Genomic DNA, 27,009 nt, shown 5'->3' on the forward strand with positions numbered 1-27,009 from the left:
GAGAATGGCATTGAAATAGTGTTTAGACTCAGCATATTAGCAATTATGTTAACAAGTCAGCTCCTAAATCTTTTATGTCTAACCTAATTTATTCAGTGATGCTTTTCCTCCAACTCCCTTGTGTAATTCTTTCTTTAGTAATTTTGTGTTTGTTGGTAGTATTTCAGTTACCAACGTCATGAATCAAATTTAAGATAACAAATCAAAAAAAAAAAAAGAATTACATTAAGGTATGAGAAGAAACCCAGGAATGAGAACATAGCCCTAGGAATGAATGGAAACAGAATCTCAATGCCCTCAGGTCTCCATGGTTTTCTGCTTTATGCATGTGTTTCATTCTTTACTTTCTATCTGAAGGTAGACTTTCTGTACTGCGTTAGCTCAGTCAACATGGAACATGACTGATGGAAACTCCTGAATTTTACATAATATCACTTCAGGCCATTTTAAAGAAACTAATTTCCTTCCTCAGTTTCAGCTCAAAAATTTGAAGAATCAATACCTATTTTGCCAAAACGTGTTATATTTCCATCTATGAACCATTCAGCTGAAGCAATATTTGCCATGATCCTGAGTTATTCAAGTATGAATAATGATTTAATTACATATTAACATTCATGGTAACCATGTAAATTTTGTGTGTTTGTGTTTATGTGTGTGTGTGTGTGTGTGTGTGTGTGTACTTGTAAAGGCAGGTGTGGATGAAGAGAAAGATTTTACTTCCCAGAATAATCTGGAGCAGTTTTCAGAAATTCCATGTTAGTAGTAATTGGATGGCCAAAACAATACTTAAAACTAATCTATAGCATAGACTAAAGTCAGCGTTGTCCCCTTTCCCATTGTCATGAGCTGAATGTATGTGTTGGCCCCACCTCGGGTGCATTTGTTGAAACTCTGGTCCCCAAAGTGATGGTATATGTAGGTGGGGTTTTTAGGGACAATTTGTTTTGAGTAGGTTATGGCATCGTTTGGTTTGATTAGGTGTGTTCATGATAGGATTAGTGCCCTTATAAGAGGAGGAAAGTAGAGGGATCTTTCCATACACAAGCAGGGAGGAAGGCCATGTGAACACTCAGCAAGAAGGTAGCTGTCTACAGGCTGTCAAGGAACTGAATTAATTGGCACCTAAGTATGGGTATACCCTTTATTTGGCACCATACATATCCAAAGACCTCAACTCGTAGGTTTTATTTCCTTTAGTTTAGTTGAAAGACAATTATGAGGTACTCACAATACTCTGTGTTGAAGTTTAAAATACAGAGACAATTAAGAAAACAGTTCTTATCATGAGCAACCAGCCTAGAAATGAAAGCAGGCACGTAATTGATATTTCAATGAAATGTGCTAGGGATGAATGCTCATAGGGTAGTGAAGACACAAATAAGGTAGTGATCAAATCTGCATGGGTAGTTCAGTAATGATTTCCTACACCAGAATGTTGCTTGGCACATGTTTACTGATTTAAAAAGCCAGAAAAAAGAATATAGCAGATATTGGACATGATAGGTTATATATATATATATATATATATATATATATATATATATATATATATATGCAAACTCTTAAATGCACTAGGAAAAGTGAATTTATGCATATATTCATATAAATATTAAATTTTTAATTTAACTTTTTATCAAAGTAATACACAAGTAAGTTTAAACAATCAATTAGTTCTGCAAAGCTGATTATGAAAATCTAGCAGGTCCTAATCATTGAACTCTCTGCAGAAGCAAATACTTTCCAACTCTTTTAGCTAATTCTGTTTGTGTTACCTCCATATTGATAAATGTCATGCTTGTATAACCACTTATTGATTTTTTTAGTTTTATCCTTTATCTACTGACTTCCTAATATAGAAGATAAGAATTTAACTTTATCCACTTGACATCATTTCTTTACTCTCTCATACGTGTATAAACACCACAAATACACATACACTCCAGTTTATCTTTCTAACATAGTTACAACATAGTTTCTGTTAAGACAATATTAAGAGTTAATATTACTTTAACTATTAAAAACACTGTATTTTGTTTACAATTATTCTTTCAAAATGGTAGTTTTCCCTGGGCATTTTGGTAGCTAAATGCATAGCCATTCATTTATTCATCGCAAGAATTCTGAGGTAGTATTGTTATGTGCACTTTGCAGATGAAGAAAATAAGTCTCAGTAAATTGGCCAAATTGCAAAGCCAGAAAATGGTAGAGTGGTATTTGAACATTAGGACTCAGTTCCAGAAACTACTTGAGCACTTAACCAGCATTTTATGCTGATCCTCAGTTGTGATAGCTTTTGCTGATATTGTTTTTTTTTTTTTATTTTCTTAGCTTTAGTCCTTATCACATATTTAGTCTAAATTACATTCTTATTGTGTAAATCCCTTCTCTATTCATTGAAACCCACTATGTAACCTATGAATTTTGTCTTCTGACTAGAGCTTTCTCACCAGTCAAGACTGCTTGTTCTTGAGTTTTTCATATGTTATGTATTTTTAATTTAAAGTAATTCTTTCTTGTTTTAGTGTTTTTACTTAAATAAATCTCTTTAGTTCACATAAACCGCATATTACATATGTAAACATTTATTCTTCTTTAATAGTCCCTCTTTCTTCCAAGGAGTTTTATTTTCATTTTGGTTTAGTTTAGTTTTGGTGTATTTTATGTTATTTTTTATTAAAGCTTAATTATCTTTGGTTATTTCCTCTTGTGCAAGATGGGATAAATAATAGCTAATCAGAAGTTCTGGGCATATAGGTATTTATTTGTTTCTTTGTTCTATTCATCCTGTGGCCTTTATAAAAAGTCATCTTCTTAAAGTTTTCCTCACAGGGACTTTTATGTCAATGCCCTGTCTTGGCATCTGTTTCTGGATAATTCAACCTCTTTATACAGTATATAAATTTTTACTTAAGCTCCATTCTGTGGAATGGTACTCAACCTCAACATGGCATCTTCAAAACATTTTCTTTGAAGCATAAACCTGTCTTCTGTCACAGTGGGTGACTTAGCCCCTTTTTGTGCCACTGTAACAGAATACTTAATGCTGGGTAACTTACAAAGGACAGAAGTTTATTTCTTACAGTTCTGGAGGCTGATAAATCCAATATTAAGATAACAGGATTGGTGTCTGATAAAGGGAGGTCTCTACTTCCAAGATGGCGTCTTGAATACTGCGTGCTCCAGGGAGAGCAACACTGTCCCTCACCTGCCAAGGGCAGAAGAGCAGAGAGAGACAGAGGGATGAACTCACCCTTTTATACCTGCACAAATACCAACCATGAGGCCTAATGGCCTAATCACCTCTTGAAATTTGTTACAATGGCAATTGAATCTCAACATCAGTTTTGGAGGAGTTATTCAAACCATAAAAGAGGAGAAGTAAATGCTCATTTATATGACATGAGGAGGGAGCAATCTGGTGGTCTTATTCTTCTTAGCATACTTTCAATCAAACCTTGATTTTTTTTATTTTTATTTTTTAGCCTATCTTCGTCCCTCTGCTTCCAGGGGTAGCTGTCAGTAATTCTTGAGCCTTTAGGTGATCTTATAGTGTACCTAGAATCACTCCTCAGCTTACCCGCTCCTAGCTGGGATTCAGTTTCTTAAGTGAGTTACTGACTCATCTGTTATTTATCTACTTCCAGCCTCTCTCTCTATGTCTCTCTGTGTCTCTCTCTGTGTCTCTCTCTCTCTCTCTCTGTCTTTCTCTGGACTCTCTCTCATCAATATAATTTTAAAAAAATTCTTCAGTGTAATTTTTGTAGGTTTTAGGAGAGTGCAAAAGGCATGCATTCAATACCCACTTATTGTTAACAATGTAATTAATCTATATATTTTGTTCTACATTTTGTTTTTCTTTGTTTTCACACAGTGACTTCTTCATACATATAAATTATTACAATAATATTTGTAACAATACTACCATGTTTCTCTGAAAATAAGACCTACCTATAAAATAAGCCCTAGCAGGATTTCTAACCATTTGTGCAATATAAGCCCTACCTGGAGAATAAGACCTAATGATAGGCATGGCTACGCAGCGTATCTGCACAACCCATTCATTTCCTTGTGAAGCAGTAAAGAAGAGGAGCAGCCCTTCTCATCTGCCCCATGAGAGCTCTATTGCTCGACATGAGTGATTGGGGCCAATGGTTCTAAAGGAAATAAAGTTGCAAGAAATTCAGGATGGAATTCAGGGTTTGGAGAGTTATGATGATGTTCCAGAGAGACGACTTAAGTATATTTGAACAAATGTAGATTGTTGTACCGTACTTAAAAAAAATAACACATCCCCTGAAAATAAGCCCTAAGGTGTCTTCTTGAGGAAAAATAAATATAAGACCCTGTCTTATTTTCGGGGAAACACGGTATGTATATACAATTAACAATTATTATAATTTAAAATTTATCTTTATGTCAGTTTTGGGCAAACATGATTTATGGACTAGTGAAAATAAATAAGCAAGTTTGTTACATAGCATGGACACTTTTTCTTGTGTCTAAAAAATAAAATTGAAACATCTACCATGTACTATCACAATAATGTTCTTAAAGACATTATATAGCATCAAAAAGAAGAAAAATATAGTTATAAAATGAAGGACAATTCATAACTAGAAAACTCATGACAACACAATATTTATTATTAGATTTATTTGACAACATCTACATTCCATTCCACTATCTTCCAACATGATGGTTGATTTTTCTTTATATCTGTGTACATTAGTATTAACTCCTTGGAATGTACAGTTATATGGATATTCAAAATTTATAGAAATATGTTTCTCATACCAGTACCATGCAGATGAATTCTATCACACTAAAAATTCCTTCATGTCCCCTTTGTAGAACCACTCCACCTCCTCTGGCACCTAATTAGTTTTCCATCCCTATAATTTTGTTGTTTCAAGAAAGTTGTATGAATTAAATTATATACTATATAGGTTTATGTCTCTGGCTTCTTGTACTTAACAAAAATCACATCAGACATCCATGTTGTGTGAATTAATAGATCATTTTGGTTTTTTTACCAACTTATATAGATATACCATAATTTGTTTATTTATCTGTTGAAGGAAATCTTGATTGCTTCCAATTTTTGTTGGTTATAAATAAAACCACTACCAAAATGTAAATGCATGTTTTCTGTGTGAACATAAGTCTTCAGTTAACTCAGAGGAGCTGAATACATAAAGATGTGAATACTAGGTTGTATGACAAGACTATGTTTAACTTTATAAAATATTTCAAATTCTCTTCCAAAGTGACTATATCATTTTGCATTTCCATTAACAATGGAGAAAAGTTCTTGTTACTCTGTATTTGGCATTGCCATTTTTTAAAATCAGTAATTCTAGTAGATTTGTAGTGATATCTCACAATTTTAATTTAAATTTTTCTAAATATAAATTATGCTGAATAAATTTCTATATGCTATTTGTCATCTATTTATATTCGTTTTTTTGACATATTTCATTTTTTTATTACCTCAAATTCTGTGGGTACAAATATTGTTATGGTTATACTTTTTTGAAGTATATCATCAGTACTTTTGCCATGTTTTTATTGGAATAAAATTTTTATTTTTATTTATTAAATTTTTATTTTCTTATTGCTGACTTTTAAAAGTTTTTCATATTTTTTTAATGTAAGATCTTTATCAGAATATGTGATTTGGTATTGTTTCTTTTAGTCTATGACTTGTAAGTTCATTCTTTCATGAGTAACTTTTACTGAGCATAAGTTTTTTATTTTAATAAAATAATAATTTTTCTACCTTGGATTATGTTTTTGATGTTGTGTCTGGAAACCAATGCCTAAACCAAAGGTTGCACAGTTTTCTCCTTATGTATTTTTATAGATTTTATGAAGTGAATACATTTGACATTTAGTTTTATGAACCAATTTTATTTATATTTTTACTCTAAGATGTAGGTGTAGAGTTTTTCTTTTCTTTTTTTAAATATCATGCCCAATTTTTATCATGCCTCTTATTGAAGCAATTCTTTCTCCATTAAAATGCTCTTTTACCTTTATAAAAATTGTCTATTTATATTCAGTTGTCTATATGTGTGTTTGTCTATTTCTGGGTTCTTTATCATTATTCATTGCTCTACCTGTATATCATTGTCCAATGTCACTGTCTTGATTATTTTAGCTTTATACTAAGTCAGGAAATCAGGTAATGTGAATTTTTTGATTTTAATCTTACTCCTCACAATTATTTTTGCTTTCTACTACTTTTTTCTTTTCCCATACCTTGTTGTGAGGTTACCTATATTTTTAAAAGTTGTTTGTTGTATTTTATCTAGTGTTTGTGGGTATTTTTACTCAGTTTCAAATTGTTTTGTCAACCATTTTGCCTGAAATAGAATTTGTGTGTGTGTGTGTGTGTGTGTGAGAGAGAGAGAGAGACAGAGAGAGAGAGAGACAGAGAGAAAGAGAAAGAGAGAGAGATCTAAGGAAAGTAACATTACACTTAGTTATTATTCCTTAATCTATGAAATTGTGATACTAATGTGAACCAAATAGAATTGTGAAAGCTAACAAGATGATTCTTGAACAAAGAAAGGTTTAGTTCATTAAATATTGGTTTATTTATTTCTCAAAGACTTCATTCCCTCTTTTTATATTAAGTGGTTAGTAACTACTAGATATTACCTGTGTTATATAGTTTGCAAAGCAAGAAAGTGTTCATACATTATAGGCAAGTAGGTTTTTTTTTCACCAGAGTCCCAATAGATTTATCATAATATGAATTTTGATGTCAAGCATTTCTAATTTGGTGATTACTTTGTTTTTAAAATTCACATTTGTAATAATAGTCATCTTACGTGATTGTGCAGATTCAATTACACCTGGAGTCATTGAGCTAAAGCCTCCTATTACCACAACTCCATTTCTAATATCTGTTGTGTAACTGTCAAATGAAGGATGTGGGCCACACAATGAGAATACAAGCCTTAAAACTGATAAAAAAAACTAGGAATATTTGCACAGCATATTCATAAAGTTTTTAAATTTTTTTCTTTTAAAATAAAATGAAGATTACAGGTATAATGACTTTTTTTAAAACTTTATTTTCTGTTATTGCTTTCCTTCTATATTTACATAATTTAGAGTAGGATGAATTTTTCGTTTTGAGACACCAAATTTATCACTTCTAATCTGCAATCTGGAAATCAATAGTGTACTCTTGGAACCTTCTAACATCATCAGCAATTAAACATTTGAAATATAAGCTTACCTTAAAATTGTGTTGACAAGTGAGTTGGCCACAGCTGTCCTAGAATCTGCAGCCAACAATAATAAGAATATATTGGTAAGGAAAGTAATCAGATATGATTAAAGTGCAACAAACCAAAACCCAGAGTATTCAATAACTTAACAGAGAAGTATGATTTTAAATAAATATTTTTGTCTCTCTAATTCACCTTGGAGAAATACAAAAATGAAAGAAAAACATTACTTTATTTAAAAGTTAACAGTCACTATGTGTGTGGCATTGATAGTTCATGTTTTGTATGCGTTACTTCATTTAGTTCTCACCATAAACCTATGGGTTATATACTGATACAGAAAGTTTAAGTAATATATCCAAGTTGAAATAATGAATAAATCATAGAGTCAACATTTGATCCCTGTCAGTGTGGCACCAATTCTTCACTTACTGCCTTCATATGAAATGGAGACATAAAGAGATTGATGCCATAGAGAAGCAGATACATTGTTAAATAAAATGAAGATGTTCCTAGCACTGAAGATTATTGTTTACATTTGGAAATTTTATCTATGTATCGTGTTTCTATGTGAGTGTATGTGTGTGTCTTGTTTAAGCAGTTGCTATCAGAGGATCAGATTTTGACAGTAGGACTTTTCTGTACACACACTGAAGGACAGACTATAAAAAGGAAATGCACTCTGCCTTATGCAGCATAATATGAACTGAGCTTTGCTGTTGAACATGTGGTAGTGCTTTAGATTGAAGAAGACCAACTGTAGGAAATATGCTGTCAGATATGGAAATTGCCTTTCCATCTGTGAAGTTGGCACATGCCCCCTGAGACATGATAAGGCTTTTCTGAGCAAAAAGGTTTCAATTATCAATCACTGTGTAAAGAGACTGATAGTGAGGTAGGGCAAAAGGAGAAAAAGATTAATTTTCTCTTCCTGTGAACTATACATCTATAAGGCTTAGACTCCTTCTGAGCAACATGGGGATGCTAGGAATATTCCTGGATGTGGGTCTTTTCGAATTGCTCAGACCAAGAGGTGGAGAAGGTACTAGGAATTTTGTGATCCTGAGATCACAGCTTAGACATGCAGGCTCCAAGAGTGACCATTTCCAGGAGTATTTGAAACCATTTCTTTGGTTTGTATGTCTATACCATATTTTAAGCCAAACTGTTGACTGCTGAGTTTTCCCTCTCTGAGTTTGGCTGTGGATATATATGAGCAGTGGTTGTCTAATAGAGAGTATCTGCAGTATGCATTACTGTGCCCATACAAGGACAATGGTGATTGAGTAGGACAAAAGCAACATACTTAAAGGACAGGGAAAAAAAAATTGGAAAGGACTTATACAGGGCATTGATTAGCACATTAGCTTGAAAAATATGAGAAAAATGTAAAGAAATACTTTGAGGCAACTAATTTTTGGTTATTATATTAGTAGTGGATACATGACATAAAAGGTTTATATTTTTAATGAAACAAAGTACAAATGTCTGTATTTACAGTTTTAAAAGATTCATTACATATGTATTAAATGCAAACAAGACAACTAAGATTCAGAAAATTTAAATAGTGCAGGAAAATATACAGATTCAACTGTGGCAGAGTTAATCACAACTGAATTGATTGTGATTCAGTACACAATGACAGTACTCTTACCTGCAGCCATGTACTGTTACTAAAATTACTTAAGTTTGGATCTCAGATGTGACATGAACTTCCAAATTAATAAATCTAGCACTGGAGCTTCCATCAACAAGAATAAGCAAATTTCTGTCAGTTATAAGTTTGAGCTTCACTTACGACTCAGTAGGGAAGAATGGGAAGATAGCCACTAACTGTTTGCGTCAATATTTAAAAATGCTAAAGCACTTTATTTTTACTCTGCTTTTAAAAATCTCTGGGAGTAAATTTTATTTTCTATTCTGTACAATGCATCATTCCAAGATCAATTTTGTATGTTGATAAAAGCATTTTAGACTAAATAATTTCTAGTAGGTTTTAAAATTATTCTTCGAAGTTCTCTAGATTTTAGCAATAGCACATTATGCATGATTGTATTATAGTACTTATATTATTGTGTATTTTTAATTATAGTAAGTTTTTCTTTGAATACCTTTACCTTAATTGTTCTATGGGCCTTCAAGTAGAATGGCAGAGCTTCAGATGTGACTGACTAATGAAAGATGTCACAAAGACTGAATCCTCAAATCCTCTACGCTACACTGTGGGCCAATGGATGGATGGGAGCGTAGTCAATGATGGGTGAAGGATGGAGCAAAACTTTTAGATTGAAACACTTATAATTCTGAACATCAATGTTTCTATTTCTTAGCTGGGTTACACTGAGCAAGTCCATGCAATAACATGAAATTCAGCTGTTTCATGTGCTGAATTAGGATAATTCCTAATGTACAACTAGGATTACAATTAATGTATCAATTAATATTGCTGCAAAGTCAATCATCCCATAAGTTAATGTTTTAAAACCACAGTTATTTAATTAGCTTTTGTTCTGCAAGTGAGGCAGGTGGTTCCTTTAGTCTGAGATGGCTAGTGTGGGCTTGGATGAACTAGAACGATCTCCATCATATATCTGGCTTCATATGGGGTATCAAGGAAAGCTGGAATCTCCCTTTTATGGTGTCTCATTTTCCAGGAAGTTAGCTCCTTAAAATTTAAGAAATGTAGAATAGCCAAAGTAATCTTGAAAAAGAAATGGAGTTGAAATGATACCTCCAAGTCTCAAAACTTACTGCAAAGCGATGGTAATTAAGGCAATGAAGTATTAACATAATGATAAAAATAAAGATTCATGGAATATAATTAAGAATACAGGTAAAAATCTTCATATTTTTGGTCACTTGATTTTCAACAAGGGATCCAAGACCTTGGGGGAAAAGTAGTCTTTTCAAGAACACTATTCTGCATTCCTTAAATTTTAATATGAATTTTAGAGAGAGCTTGAACATTTTTGGGAAAACTCCAGCTTGGATTTTAATAGGGATTGCATTGAATTTGTAGATTAACTGCTGCTAGTATAACTGTATAAACACATGCAAACACACACACACACACACACACACACACTCAAAGTCAGATCTCCACCTCTTTTGTTACACATAAACTACCTGACAATGAATTATAAATCTAAATGTTGAATGCTAAAATTATAAAATACTTAAAAGGAAACAGGAATAGCTCTTCATGATCTTTGGTTAGGACTTTTTTAGACACAACATTTGTACAATTTACAAAAGAAATACTAGATGGATTGAACTTTATCAACATAAAAAACATTGGTGCAAAAAGCACTTTGTAAAAAGACAAACAACAGAATGGGTGAGAATATTAGCAAATCATATATTTGATAGTGAACTTGTATCTAGAATATATAAAAAACTCTACTCTCAATAGTAAAAAAACAAACTAAAAAATGAAGAGAGGGTTTGAAGAGATATTTCTCCAAAGAAGATGTACAAATGATCAATGTGCACACAAAAAGATGCTCACAGTCATGAGCTGTTAAAAATGCACATAAAAACCACTATAGATTACCACTTCACACACACACTACAATGGCTATAAATAAAAATACAATAATAAGTTTTGGCAAGGATGTTGGAAATCGGGTCCCTCATACACTGCTGGTCTGAATGTAAAATAGGATGGTCACTTCAGAACAGTTCGGCCATTCCTCATTAGAATAAATATAGCTTTGCCATATGACATAGCAATTCTAGTCCTAAGTATAGACTTAAGAGAACTCTATGTCCACACAAAATTTTTTACATGAATATTCATATAATCACTATTCATAATAGCTAAAATGTGGCAACAGCCCAAATGCCCAACTGAAAATTTTTAAATATGCTATATATTCATTCAATAAAATGTTATTTGGCAATAAAAATAAACTACTGAAACAACTACAACATACAAAAAAACATTATTACTGAGTGAAAGAAGCCAGTCACAAAAGGCCACCCATTATATGATTCCATTTATGTGAAATATCCAGAAAAGACAAACTCATAGAGACTGAAAATATATTACTGGCTTTAGGGTGATTAGGGGAGGAGGAAATGAGAATGACTACAAATGGGTAGTGGGGATTTTTGGGGGGAGAAATGAAAATGTTCTCAATTTAAATATTGGTGAAGTTTGCACAACTCATGAATATACATAAAACCAATGAATTTCTCACCATACAGGAGAATTTCATGGTATATGAATTATATGTCATTCATATTCTTAACAAAAAATACTAGCATAGAATGCTTCTCTTCTGATCTAATCACCCCTACTCTGCCTAAATCCATGCCAAATATTTTATTTTATATACATCTCCAATTTTTGCATTCACAATATACACATCTATCTTTTTATATATTTGCATGCAGACCCCAAAACTTCTTAGTTTGCTTAATATTCAATTGCTGTTCTGTTCATGGAAAATAATATGGTCACTGGAATTTTTTTCTAGATCACATTAAGCCACAATGAATAACAACTTTCAGCATAAATCATTGCAACTTAATCAATTATTCCTGAGGAAGACACATTGAGAAGTTTAAGATGTACCATTCAATCCAGCAATCCCACTACTGGTTATCAACCCAAAGGAAAATAAGTTACTTTATCAAAAAAACACTTTCACTCAAATGTTTATTACAGCACAATTACAAAAATGTGGAATCAACCCAAGTGCCCATCAATTCACGAGTAGATGAATAAAATGTGGTATATGTATATCACATACTTATGTACTACTCAGCTATAAAAAGGATGAATTAATGCATTTTTCAACAATTTGGATGGAATTGCAGACATTTCCTAAGTGAAGTATCTCAAGAATGAAAAACACCACCTGTACTCACTATTAAACTGGAACTAATCGATGAGCACACGTGCACAGAGAGAAGTAAAACTCTGTGGATATCAAGCAGGGGGGAGGAGAAGAAAGGGAAGGATAAAAACTTACCTAATGGGTACAATGAACACTATTTAGGTTATGGGCACACTTGTAGCTGTGACTCAAGCATTACAAAAGTGATCCATGTAACCAAAAACATTTGTGCCCCCATAATATCTTGTAATAAACAAATAATTTTTAAAATCTAAGAAAAAATTAAATTAGGAATTTAAATCAAAGAATAGAATATTCCTTTGCTGATTTCTATGATTTCCCAATATATTTTTCCTTCTGAAGAAATCTTCACTTACTTTTAGAATCATGACTATCACATATTCAGAAACTTTCTAAATAAGGACACAATGCTATATTTTCAAGATTTTGAAAGTCCTAATGCTTGAAAATTGTAATTGTTTCAGCTTTTCTGAATCAGTATCATTCATTTCACATCAAAGACTCTTCAGACTGTAACTTACAAATGAAAGATATTTCCCTATTCATCCCCGAGCGAGATGTCTTGAGTTGAGAGACATGATCTCTCCCTGAATGATCTCACTCATTCTCTGGTTGCTAAATGCTAGGTATAGCGTCAGTGTAAGTGTCTCTCCTAAACTCTACTGGGAAAGACTGGGGAAGATTGGGGAAGATTTCCCAAACCACACTGTACTATTTTTGAGTTATACTATAAACCAATTAGAATATTTTTAAAAAGAATATAAACATATAAAAGGCCCTAAATAATGCCTCACTCATCTTTATTTCCAATATGGTATAGTACAATAAATGACACAGTGAATAGACCATATTATACAATACCCTAAGCTGAAATATTGAAATGAAAATCACATGACAAAACTTCCCTCCAAATTCCTTCACTTTACTGGTTCAAATAACTTCTTGGTTTTAATACCATTCCAGCACGATTTTCAGTGGCATTTCCTAATCTTGGCCTAGAATTCTGTCTATCCTTTTGGCTCTTGCAAGTCTCAGAACTTATTCTCTGATTTTGCCAAAGACGGCGCTGCCCCTGGATTCTCCTGCTGCAGCCAGCAGACCAGATGCCAGAAGACATCCTGGCAGTTCTCATGTTGGTTGGCTAGAGAATTGATGCTCTTTTCTGTGATGTTTTATTGCATACAGAAGCATTTGTTCTTCCCTCTCTCTTCTGAGCAAATTACTAAGGTTTTAAACTTTGGGTTGATGTTTAAATATTCAAATGGATGCTGAATTCTTTCAGCCACTCTTTACCATTAGGTAAAGATATATCATCAGATAGTGGTGAGGATTATATAATAGATTAGATTCTGGATATAATATTCTTCCTTAAGTGATATACTATTATAAATGTTAACCTTAGAATTTGTTCAGTAAATTCCCATTTAACAACTTTACTGTGCCAGTCAATTTCTGTGTGTTGAACAGACCCCAAATTAAATAAATAAACTAAAATACCATATCTTTCTTAGAGAGGACTTAAAGTCTAATGATTTATCATATAGCCCTATTTTTAAAAGAAGTAATTGCTTACCACAGATGTAATATATCACACAGGTTGATATAATTTTAGAATATTAGATTTCTGTGAAATAGATCTGTGCTTTCTCTACCAACTTTATCTTTACTATTATTATTTACAGGAGTATTTAAAATAGATTTCCACTTCAACAAATATACATAATATATAGAAGATCTAAACAAAATTGCACTATTGAAAATGAAACAAAAGCAATAACAACAACAATCAAATTTTTATTTTATTATTTATCAGTTCTATTTCCCATATCTAACTTCATCCTGATTGCATTTATGCCCAACACTAAATAGGTTATTTATTTTTATCTTTCCTACCAAAGACAAACACAGAAAAGATGCCATATACAGGAAGGAGGTGGGATTTAACTTGAACAGATATGTATTAAAACACCTATTCATCCAGCACATGACCTTGAGTAAATTGCATGAGTTTTCTGTTCACCCTGCATTTTACTAGGCAGTCTCCCACTGCTCTGGGAAGCACAAACAGGGTTGTGAAACTTTCTAACCACCTTAGTAAAGGCAAAATCTCATCTCACTGGAAATCATAATGTGCATTGTAAACTCTATCTTAATTTATGCCACTGAGTCTGGTCAGGTGAGCCTAGCAGTTCATTAAGTATTCCTAAGGAAATTTGCATAAACGATTCTCTATGTAAATTCACTAGGGTTGAAATTTTTCATAATAAATGATTATTATTGGTTGTTCAGTATTTAATTAAGTTTCCTGCTTTATAACATTAATTGTTTAAATAAAATGTACCTGTTTGATGATCATGAAGTCCCACTCAGTTATTATCCTTCATTTATATTATTTTTCAGGGATCTTATATTTGAAGTACAAATACCAAATAAAATTGTATAGAAGAATCCCTAAACATTTAAAGTAAGCAAATAAGCATAATTTTAAAGAAGAATTTCTATAAAATCTTTTTAATTTACGAACTTCTCATCTGAGTAATTATTTTACCAATAAATTTTTTTGGAAAGCACAGCCAAAGAACAGAAATTGGATAAAACAAATGTTACAGTTGTTACATCACAATCATTAAGCATGGCCTTTGTATATTTCCTCTTATTAAGAAATGCATGCACAAATTCATTAACAAATGAAACACCCTCAGGCTTTAATGCAAATTAAATGAATTAATTTCAATACACAAAATTCCAATAAATGTAATATTTATTTAGTTCTTATTATGAACAAAACAAGGTGATAATGCCAAATGTAAATAAGACATGCTCCTTGCCTAATTTAAAGGTATTATTATATCTGAATGAAGAGATATTGGTAAATTATCAAAGCTTAGAAATATAATTGTTATAGATTTAAAAAGTGTCAATAATCATTGTATTATGGACCAAAGGAGAGGGAACATTGGGTATCTCATTTTACATTGAGACTAAAACCTGAAAGAAATACAGCTCTGAACACCAACTGTGTAAAATGGCAGTTCTCCCTCTTATGAGAAGTTCATTCTTGCCTTCCCAAGGAAGATTTTATAGCTATCATCCTTTTGCCTGACTACTGGAGGCTTTGACCAGGTCCCTTCTACAGCCAGGTAAAAGGAACTCTTGCATGAACAGTCACCACCCAATCCTAAGACTTTTACCAACGCATGCTAAAGCATTGACCAGTTTCCCAAAAGTTATCTTGCATTAGCCTAAAGATTTAAACCCTTCTGAGGCTCACTTCTGTACAACCAAAGGGTTCCCATACTCTTTTGCAAACTAGGGATCAAGAGTGGAGTGGGGTAGGGGAAGGGATGGCTTTTTTCTCAATGAGAATTATGGAGCTTTTCACTATTTAAGCTGCACATAACATGACAAACTCTATAACCTTGCTGAAAGGAAAAAAAAATTAAAAAATCAACAATAATTTACAAATATTTAATTTTTTCTAACATTCTTGTAAGGGTTTAATCCTAAGTCAGAAACCGTCTGATTCTAATTTAGTTCAGCATACAAGGGCTCACAGACAGGAGGAAAGCATGTCTTTTCTTTATTAAAATGACTTATCAAGATAAATGAATAATGCATTCATTTGAGTTATAATTCACCATCACAAGTGACTTGAGAGGAAAGAGAATGCTCTGATTTAAGATAAGCTCTAGACACAGACAGATGAATGTTCAAATTCTTTCTCTGCCAATTATAAGTTGTATGATCTAGAGAAATTACTTAAATTCTCTGAACTTCAGTTTGTCTGTTAAAACTAAAATATAATATCTACATCAGAAGGCTTTGTGAACTAAAAAGAATATTCAACTCATGGAGACAGAAAGTAAAAAGATAGTTCTCAGAGGCTGAGAACAGTACTAGGGAGGGAGGGAAAAAGTGGGTATGGTTAATGGGCACAAACATACAGTCAGATGGAAGGAGTAAGATCTAGAGTTTGGTAGCACAGTAGGGCGAACTATAGTTAACAATTATTGTATGTTTCAAAATAACTAAAAGCATAGAGTTGGGTGTTCCTAATACAAAGAAATGATAAATACTTGAGATGATGGATATCCCAATGACCTTGATTTGATCACTACACATGGTGTAGCTTGTATCAAAATATCACTTCTACCCCATAAATATGTGCCAAAAAAAGCTTTGTGAGAATTGAATTAAAATATGTTTAAGGCCTTTAGCTGATATATGACAGAATATTTTATCTAGAGCTGCTTTCTTTTCTTTAGTATATACCCATTATTATTTTTCATCTGCCTGTTTTCTGTGGTTAGTACTATTTGCATTCCCTCTGAATATCTTTAAGGTAATTTTTGAAGTGGTACTGAAGTATTTACTTAGACTTATGTAAATTTCAGTTAGCATGAATTCATTTCTTGAATTGTGACCACCCGTAGGCATTAACAAGGAACTTTCCTAGGCCAAATTCAGAAAAATCTCCCTCAAACATGGTTCTCTCTACCTTTCAAAAACTTATATCCTTTGCCCTTCTAATGAACATCTATTATATTTTCCCACTGAACATAAATGATATGCAAAATGTTATATGAAAATTATTATTTGTGTCCAGTTTGTATTACATACAGGAGCAAGAAAAAGAGGTGATTTACAGAACTAGATTCACCATTTTTCAAAACTTCAATAGAAGCTTCCAAAAGAGGAAGCAACTGTAGACAAAATACTATATCATACATTTTAGTAGAGATTCTATCTACTTCCGTGGTTTTCATCCTGACTTTACATTGGATTCATTCGAGAGCTTTAAAAGTGTTAATGTCTTGTACCTTCACCCAGAGTGTCTGACTCAGTTGGCCTAGGGAATGGCCTGGGCATTGGGCTATTTAATACTTTAACAGCCAATTAATTTTATTCAGTATGTACCTAATTCTGAGACCATCGTCTTCCCCTTTTAAGTTACATGTCATTTCAGCAAGTATTAAAATATTGGCGATTGTGAAAATTCTAAGGCTTCACACTCTGAAATGTCTATTTATTTATTGAGGGGTTCAGCATTTAATAGGGGAGATACCATACGGAAATCCAGTACAAAACATTGCCATGCATATGGTAATAAATGTACAACTAGAGAGCTTCAGAAAAGCTTCATAGAACTGTTCTGTTATTAGGAAAGTAGGGGACGAGGTTGCCAAAAAAAATATGACTTGAAATAAGTATATATTTTTTCCCATAAATAATGTAATTGTTTAATTTTTTATTTTTAAAATGATAGATATTTGTTACTTTAAAAACAAGTAATTTTTAAAACTTAAGAATTAAAGTTAAAATAAAACATTTGCTAGACATCAAACCTTAGAGAAAAAAGTATTTCTAACTGTGTCCATGTCATTCCAAAAATTTCTCTCTAAATATATAAATATAGATAAGCAGACAAATGTGCTTACAAATATAGGGCTACATTATATGTAATTTACATTTCTTAGTTTAAATTACCTTCTTATTTTAAATGAATAGGAAAACATTTAATGTACATCCATATTTAATACTCATGATCAATTTTATATTAATAATTATTTAGCCCTAAACTTTATTAGTGCTTCTCCAGACATATTTTGCTTTCAAAAAGATTTTTTAACAGAATATTTTATTTTTATTTTTTTATTTCAGGATGAGGGTACAAACATTTTGGTTACATTTTATTTCTTTGCCTAGCCCAAGTGAGGATTTTTGAAACAAACTTACTACCTGAATTATTACATGCTTAAATATCTCTCTTATTTTTAAATATTAATACATGTAAAAGATATTTGAAAGATATTTTCCTACATACAAAATTTGGGGAATAAACTCATTTTCAAAGTGCGAGCTTTCTAAGCATTATTTCTCCTTCTTACCATCATAAGTCTTGCTGAACATACAACTCTTCATGTCACATGACACATATTAACAGTTTATAAAACTAGAGAAAAGGTGATTTTACTTTCCATGCATTTCGTATGAACCATAGTTTTGTGTGGAGATCATTCAAAACACCATCAATTAAAAAATCAAGAAGCAGTCAAATATTAGTATCTTCCTATTTACTGTTGTAGTAAACAAACTAATCAAACTACCAGGTATTTTGCAGAGAAACTATTTTGAAAGATACTGTTTTAAATCAGATGCTCAATTTTAATTATTGGACTTATTCCATTTTTTTTTCTTTTTTGCTTGCAAGTAATGAGAGCATTTTACATTGATCAGCTATGCTTGATGACATCTAAAATGAAATATTTTTAACATATCGTGTAAAAGATGTATGGTGGTTGACATATTTTAGAATCTGTAAAAAGTTCCACATGGTTGAGCACTTAAGTTTGGCTTTTAAATATTAGTATAAAAGGTGATGATAGAAAGATAGATAGGTGATACATAGATAGCATATTCTTCTGGCGAACTTTTTACTAAAATTTCTGAAATATAACAAATTAATTGCACAGGAAGTAAGCACGATACCCTGGTAGCTAGAATAATTATGTGAAGGGATAGCCACAGAGAAATCGGTCACTGCATATTGATGTGTGAATAATTATATCAAAGAGTAGAATAAATTAACTTAGACATCATAAGTAGTCATAGTGAACAGCTCTCATTTAGAATTTGAAGAATACTTTTTATAGGCCCTATAAAAAAATGAACACAATATAAGTATTCAAGTCAGGAGAAATATTTTAAAAATTGCAGGCCAGTTTCTGACATAAATATAGATACAAAAATTCTAAGTAAAATATTAGCAAATCAAATTTAGCCACATTTTAAAAAGCACGCAATTGCTAACATGCATTTATTTCATGAGTACAAGGTTGTTTTATAATTTTTAGAAAAATAGTTAATAAAGCATATTACATTATAATCATCCTTGAGAAAAACGATACAACTATTTCAAAAACTGTGAAGCTGAACTGCTATTAGCCTCCCACTAACGTGGGAAGAGCTAGAAAAACAGATCCAAAAAGGAGAGTTGAGGGACACAGAAAATTCATTCACTAGCCTTACCTCATGGGAGCGAGAGTTGGAGGTGACAGAGAAATCTAGGAAATAGGCAGATCTAGCTCCCAGATTGCTACCGCCAAGAGAGTGAATGGAGTGGTTCTTGGTGCCTAATGTCTCTGGAGTTCTTGAGTTCATCTTGTGGTGGGGTGGAGACCCTTGCTCTGGAACAGCAGCCGTGGGAAGCAGGGCTGGACATGCAGCAATAGGGCAAACGTGCAGAGACCAGGCAGCAGCTCTGCGCCCCCTCTCACCGTCTCTAATGAGCAATACCCATCAGGGTGTAACAACTAATGCTTCATTTCCACCTCCCAAATCTGGATAACTACATTTGGCCACCTTAATGCAGAAAAATACATAGAGGGAAATTGTAAGAAACACAGGCAGGGTGGATTTCCATTTGTTTTAATCAGAATGTGAAAGGTAAAACAATGAACCTCTAGAACTGTATTATGAAAATTAATGATCCTCAGGTAGGCAAAGATTTCTTAACGAGGATGCAAAAAATGCTAACCATAAAGGAAAATACTGACCGATTGGACTGTGCTAACATAAAATTTCCGCTCGTTGAAAGACAATTTTAGGAGAGTGAAAGAACACTTAGAGAATGATGAAGTGTATGTATAATATTTATAATGTATGAAAACTCATATTTAGAATATATAGAGAATTTTTAAAATAAAGTAATAAAGAAAAATAGTCCAACCAAAATTAAAAGGAAAACTAGAGCAGGTATATAATAGAAAGAACATCAAATTGCCAATAAATATATGAAAAGCTGTTCAATCTTATCAGTCAACAAGGAAATTAAACTAAAACCATAATAACACAGCACTACTTATCCACCAAATTTTCTACAATTAGTCTGACTGTATTATCTGATGGTGAGGATGCAGAACATTTGAAATTGTAATACACTATGGTTGAGTGTCAATTTGTACACTGTGAAATCTATTTGATACTACCTATCATTTTCAATGCCCACATATGTATAATTCATCTGAAATCTCCACTTCTAGGCATGTACTTTCCACAATGTATGTATGTGCACAAGGATGTTTATAACATTAATAATGATAATAGGCCCAACCCATATATTTATCAATAGTAAGTGGAATAAGTAATAAATTATGGAATGTACACATGATTGAAGATGATATAGCAATGGAAATGAACAAAGTATTAATCCATACAACAGTATGAAAAGAATAAAAGAAGTCATCTAGAAAAAAATAAATGTTATGCAATTGAGTACATATACAATTTAAAAATCCCAAAATAGACTGTAGTGATAAAAGTCAGGACAGTGGTTATCTTTTGAGAGAAAGAGTAGTTTAGGTACAGACCGAAAACAACCTCTTGGGTACTGATAATTTCCTACTGCATTTGTGGTGTTATACGGGTTCACTGAATCTGTGTGCTTTTGTGAATTATATATATATATTACATACTATTTAAAAATGTTAAATGAAAATATTATGAACAAGACCTTAAAAGTACTAGAGTCATATGATTTGGACTTAAATATTACTATCTATATGACTGAGCAATTTATAAAACTCTGTGACTCATTTTTCTTCTATAGAAGTAGATTTGATGATACTATAAATCAGGGGTCCTCAAACTTTTTAAACAGGGGGCAGTTCACTGTCCCTCAGACCATTGGAAAGTGTGCATTGTGAGCCTGGGACTAGTCAGCTGCTAAGCGTGACAGGCAGTGGCAGCAAAAACACCCAGAGGGCCGGATAAATGTGCTAAGTGGCCCACATGTGGCCCATGGGCCTTAGTTTGAGGACACCTGCTATAAATCTCACAGTTTTGTTACGTATATATTATGATAATATATACAAAGTGGTTAAAATGCTGTTTGTCATCTAAAAAGCATTTAATAAATGATACTTGTTACTGTAATTTTGTGCTATTGTTGCTATTACTTTCATTGTTTACTTCTTTCTTAAAGTAATATTTGAACCTTACTCATTCCGTTACAGATTTCATATTTTCAGTTTTCATGAGAGTATGGCTCTTAAATTTGTGGTAGCACTGTAATACCGTTTTAGTATTGATTTCATTACTATTCATTGTATAGCCTTGGGCAAGTCACTTGCTCACACAATGCCTAAGTTTTACCCATTTGAAAAACATTGGGTTTAGATAACTTGAACATTAAGAGTTTCTACTGCTTTGACTTTCTAGTAAACTATGTCAAAAATAATAAAATTACATGTGCATTCACTAAAAATAATTAGATTTGCAACATTAATCAAGTCTTTGTTAACTTGTTATATATTTATTAAAAGTTATCTTTGCCTTATTTATAATTTAAAAAACTGTAAACAAATACATAAATTGCCATTATGTATTTCCTTTTTTTTAACCTGATAAGGACACATAACATGAGATTTACCTTCTTAACACATTTTTAAAAAATTTTTAATTTATACATTACAATTGTATGAGTTTATGGAGTACAGTTTATTATTGTCTTTCAGAGGAAATATTTATACAGAGGTATGGTTGTAACATAATGGCGAAAAATAGACATTAAGAGAATAAAGATAAATATCACTAATTTAAGGACAAATCAAATTACGTAAATTAAGAGTAATTTTAGACATTATGGAACTTAGTGCAAAGAGAAATTTTGATGCTTAAAATAATATCAAATAGATTATAAGTATTCAATAAATATTTGAATAATTAAGTTTGAACAGTCCTGTAAAAAGAGAGAGTATGCAGGAAAAGTAAAACTTACACTCAGTCAAGCAATACTAGCATCTACTATAGATGGATCTTTATTATAGGCTATATGGAGAGAGATAAAAATATGTCTAACTTCTTTCTTTGGGCACAATACCTGGGGAAAATTTATTCATTTACTGGGAGGACATTTATTATGTATTTCCCTACTCAAACACGTACTTTAAGAGAATCTTGGGAAATCCCTATGAATGAGGCAGACAAGATCTTTGTCCTTATGAGAATGACATTCTAAAGGAAGTAGTAAACATAAATGACTAAGCAAATGATCAACATAATTACAAATTCTGATAGATTTTATAAAGAAAACAGGCAGAGTTTTAGGGTATATAGTAATTTTCAGTGTCAACTTTGGATAATCTCAATTATAGTTTCTCTGTAGAAGTGATAACTGACCTGAGAGTTGCAGGTGAGAAGGAATCAGTTACAGGGGAACAATGCAATGTGAGAGAGAATAAACACAAAGGCTCACCAGCAGAAAAAGGCTTGGAAAAGATAAAGAATGAATGGAAAACAGGGTAATTAGAAATAAAACGCTCTTTTCCAAGATAACCACACTTCACTCCAATGTAACCTGCTAACAAACGCATTTCCTGATCCTCTATCAAAAATGGCACCCCTTTTCTTACTCTTTTTCTTATTTCTTTACTGTATTGTTTTCTTCCTAGTACCCATAGACTTAGAGCATTGTAATAGGACAGTCTTCTCTTTGCATGGTTCTGATATGCATGGATTTTAGTTACTACAATTTAATTAGATAATACCAACTGCCCCTACTACATTGTTTAAATTTTCATTGTATAGTAACTGAGAATAATTACATAAAGTACAAACTTCACTGCCACCTCTTCATTGTATGGATCACTCCATAAAAATCAGATGTACATCATAATCAGTGACATTGGAATAGAATATGACAATTATAGAAGAAATAGATGACCATGAAAATATCGACACAGACTTGTCTGAATGACTAAATATGTTGCCAGAGGAACTTACTGAAGGCATATTTATTGATGGAAATGAGTTATTATGACAAAAATAAGATAAATAAAATAAAGATGTCCCAGAGGAAGTGGTGCTAGTAAAAAGAAAAAAAAAAGTTTGCATTAGAGAAATTCTAGAGATACTTCATAATACAGAAAACACAAAGGGTAAAGTGAAGGAAACTGATGCAAACTTGGAAAGGAATATAATAATTTTCCAAGGCATAATAAACATACTTGCTTTGTTTTGCAAATTATGCAACATAAAGAAAAAATTAATCTTCCATATACATTCAGGATTGACCATGAGAGAGTTTTTAATGTTTAGACAAAATTTTTAAAGGTCATGAGACGAATGTTTTTTTTTTTTTCTTTTTTTGAGTCTCAAGATTTTTTTGGAGGGTTGGTAAGGGGAGTCAACATAATTATGAAAAACAAGAACTGCCTATTTGTATACTTGTATTTTTGTTAGTCTTTTTGTTTTGCCTCTCCTTCCTGTATAAGGTAAATTTCATAAAGGAGAGAATTATCGTCTCTTTGGTTTACTGATGTATTCCAAATCCCTATAGTAGTTCTGGGACATAGTAATCTTTGTATGTGGAAAAATAAACGAATGAAAGAGGGGCAGAGGAAGGAAAACAAGTAGGCATAGGCTAACACACGCTTAGCAAGATGATGCAGAGCCTTGCCAAATTTGAACTTTATTTGAATCAATGGGAAGTCAATGAAAGGATTTAAACAGGAGATTAGCATAATCTGATTTATTTTTAAAGAGATAACTTTGGCTTCTCTCTAAATAATTAAGGAAATGTGAACAAACGTGAAAGGAATGGGAACAGTTAAGAAATTAGTGTAGTGGTCCATGAGAGATGGCAGCGACTTGATTTAGCATGGTAAAAGATCAATAATTGAATAGTCGTAGTATTTTTTATGGCAAAATTTCTGAAACTTGCTTGTAGGTTGGAAATGAAAAGTGAACAAAAAGAGGGATAACACCTAGATTTCTGCCTGGCATAGCTGAATTAATGTTGATTCTATTTACCAAGATGCCGGAATCTTAGGGAAGAAGATGATTGAGGGTTAATGGAGTAGATAAAAATGTCAGTTTTATCTGTGTGAAGCTTGAAATATGTGGAATACATTCCAATGGAGATATCAGCTAAGCAGGTAGATATGTTCTAGATCTCAGGGCTGAAATATACATTTATTTGTAGCATAAATTTGAGTGTATTTAGCCTGATATTTAAAGTTACAGAAATGGTTATAATCTTTAAGGAAGAGAAGGCTCAGGTGAACCCCTGTGACTTTTCAATAATTTCAGGTGGATCAAGAAGTAACAAAAATAAAATGACCACAAAGTTAGAAAGCAGTGTCACAAAAACCAATAAAAATGTGTTTTTCAAGGTGGACATAGTCAAGTCAGTCAAATATTGCTGAATCAAATTCAATAACATGAAGACAAAATACCCTACTGAATGTTTTAGTATGACAATTTTAGGTGATCTTGACCAAGGGGGGGTAGTTTTAGGAGAATTGTAGGAATTTAAAGCCAGATGTACTTTAAATTTAATGTAATTAAGGACCGAATAGGTTTTAGTCTAGCATCCTATTGTTTGTTTACTGTTTGTACAATATGGGCTTTGTCCCTTTATTGCTTAATTCCTGACCTGTTTTAGATAAATTATTTTTATTTTAAGATACTATTAGTTCTGCAAGAAAATTTAAAGATACTCCAGGGGGTTCCTATTGACACCTATTTTTCTGTGTTATTAACATCTTGCATTAGTATGGAATATTTGTCTCAACTAAAGAACTGCTATTGACACATTATTATTAACAAAAATCCATTCTGTATTCATATTTCCTTTTTTTCCCCTAATTTTCTTTTCTTTTGTTTTCTTTCTCTTATATGTTCCCATCCACAATACCCCATTATATTTAGTCATCATATCCCTTGGTGGTAACAGTTACCCAGAATTCCTTGTTTTGATGACTTTGGCAATTTTTTCAGGTATTTTGAGCAATTTACCTAAATTTGAATTCCTCTGATATTTTTCTCATGATATAGATGGTTATTAGATAGGTATATACTATCAATATGATTTAACACTACTGGTGTTGAACTTGATCACGTAGAGTAGGTAGTAGTGTTTTTCCATTGTAAGGTAATCCTTTGTGAGAAATTTTGTAAAAGGCACAAAACCTGGTTCTAGATTGTTTGTTCTTGTTGTTGTTTTTCTTTCTTTCTTTCTTTTTAAGTATGCAGACTTCCAATCATTCTAGCTTCATTTGCTAAAAAGACTCTCCATTTTTAATTGAATTGCCTTGGCTTTTGGTCTAGGATGATTGACTATATTTTTGTGGATCTACTTGTAGGCTTTTATCCTGGTCCACTTATGTGCTTATTATTGTGCTTATTATTTGCCTCTATGTTAATTCTGCAATCACATGCTTTAAAAATTTCTACAACTTCATAGCAAGTCTTGAAATAAGGTAGTGTGAATTCTCCCACTTTTCTCTTCCTTTTCAATACTGCATTGAATATTCTTGGAGTTTTGTCTCTCCATATAAACTTTAGATTTAGTTTATTGGTAACTATAAAATAAATTGGATTTTAATTAGAATTGCATTCAATAAATTCATCAAGTTGTGAAAAACTGAAGTTTAAACAATACTGAAGTTTCTAATCTATACGCCTGGAATATTTCTCCATTTATTTAGATTGTATTTGATTTCTTCCATCAAAATTTTCCATACTTACATTATGTATATTGTATTTTGTTATTTTGGGTCCTACTGTAAATGATTTTTATTAGTATTTTAAATTTCAATTGTTTATTGACTTGTTCCTGATCTTAAGGGAAAAGCTATCTGTTATCTGAAAATATTTATTGAATTACACATTTCCTTATTAACATTCATACAGTAAGATACCATCACTACATTGGCTAGTATGTATGGTAAAAGATCTAGATTTATCGATACAGAAAGTAGGGTCATGCTAATGGTTCAATAAAAATAATAACAGTTTGTAATAACTCTCAAAAGTATACACATACATATTTAAAAATCATGAGCAAATTCCAATGCATTAATAAATGGTATTTTGGTGAGTGGGATATGGGTGGTATTTTCCTTTGAGCTTTATTATAATTGATGATTATTATGCATTGAACTGCATTATTACATAATAAAAATAAAACAAGAGAAGATACATTTCATAAACTGAAATCAAAACTTATGTGAATTAAAACTATTTATGTCACAACCCTGAGAAATTTAAGTTCCAACCATCCTCAATCTAACAATCTACTATCACGTTGTATCATCACATACAAGCAAGGGGAAGTCCTGACATGATAATAAGAGCTGCAGCATTAGTAGCAGATAATTTAGTTTGATTTGTTATATCCCCCATTTGAAGCTCCGTGAGATTACCCAAGTTACTAAAATTAAACTTCAATGAATCCTAGTGGTTTGGGATCTGGAGACAACTGGAATTCCTAAAAGGTTAATTCTTTTCCCCATGGTGCATTCTACTTATGCCATGAAATAATGTAAGCATTAATAATTATTAATAACAACTAAGATACTGAACATTCACTTGTGAAATGCCCAGGCGAAAGCATGCCAGCTTTATGTGGTACCGCTGCCAAACATCAGTTTATCACATTGCCTAAAATGAGGCACTTTCTATCTACCTTGTTTGTGTCTGCAAATAGAAAAAGACTTACTGTCAGTTAGACAGGCATTAAACACACACATACACAAACACATGCATGCATCTGTTAAAGCCCAGTATTTGTCACTTAGTAGGTAACTATTTGGATTTCAAGATATTTTTGTCAGGTTTATAAGATTTACATACATAAAAATTAATCTTTTTAGGTATAGTTCTATGCATTCTAACAGATGCGTATAGTCATGAAAATACCACCACAATCAGGAAGTGGAGTGTTTTGATCACTACCTCAAAAACATCCCTAGGCCCCTTCGTAGACAACCATCTCATCATCGCCCAATCCCTGGGTGTAAGTAAACTGATTTTTGTCCCAATAGTTGTGCCTTTTTCAGAATTTCATGTACATTGAGCCATACAGTTTATTAGTTTATTGTCTTTGTTTCTGGTTT

The sequence above is a fragment of the Microcebus murinus genome, chromosome 3 (assembly GCF_040939455.1).
Source record: "Microcebus murinus isolate Inina chromosome 3, M.murinus_Inina_mat1.0, whole genome shotgun sequence".
Taxonomy (NCBI): domain Eukaryota; kingdom Metazoa; phylum Chordata; class Mammalia; order Primates; family Cheirogaleidae; genus Microcebus; species Microcebus murinus.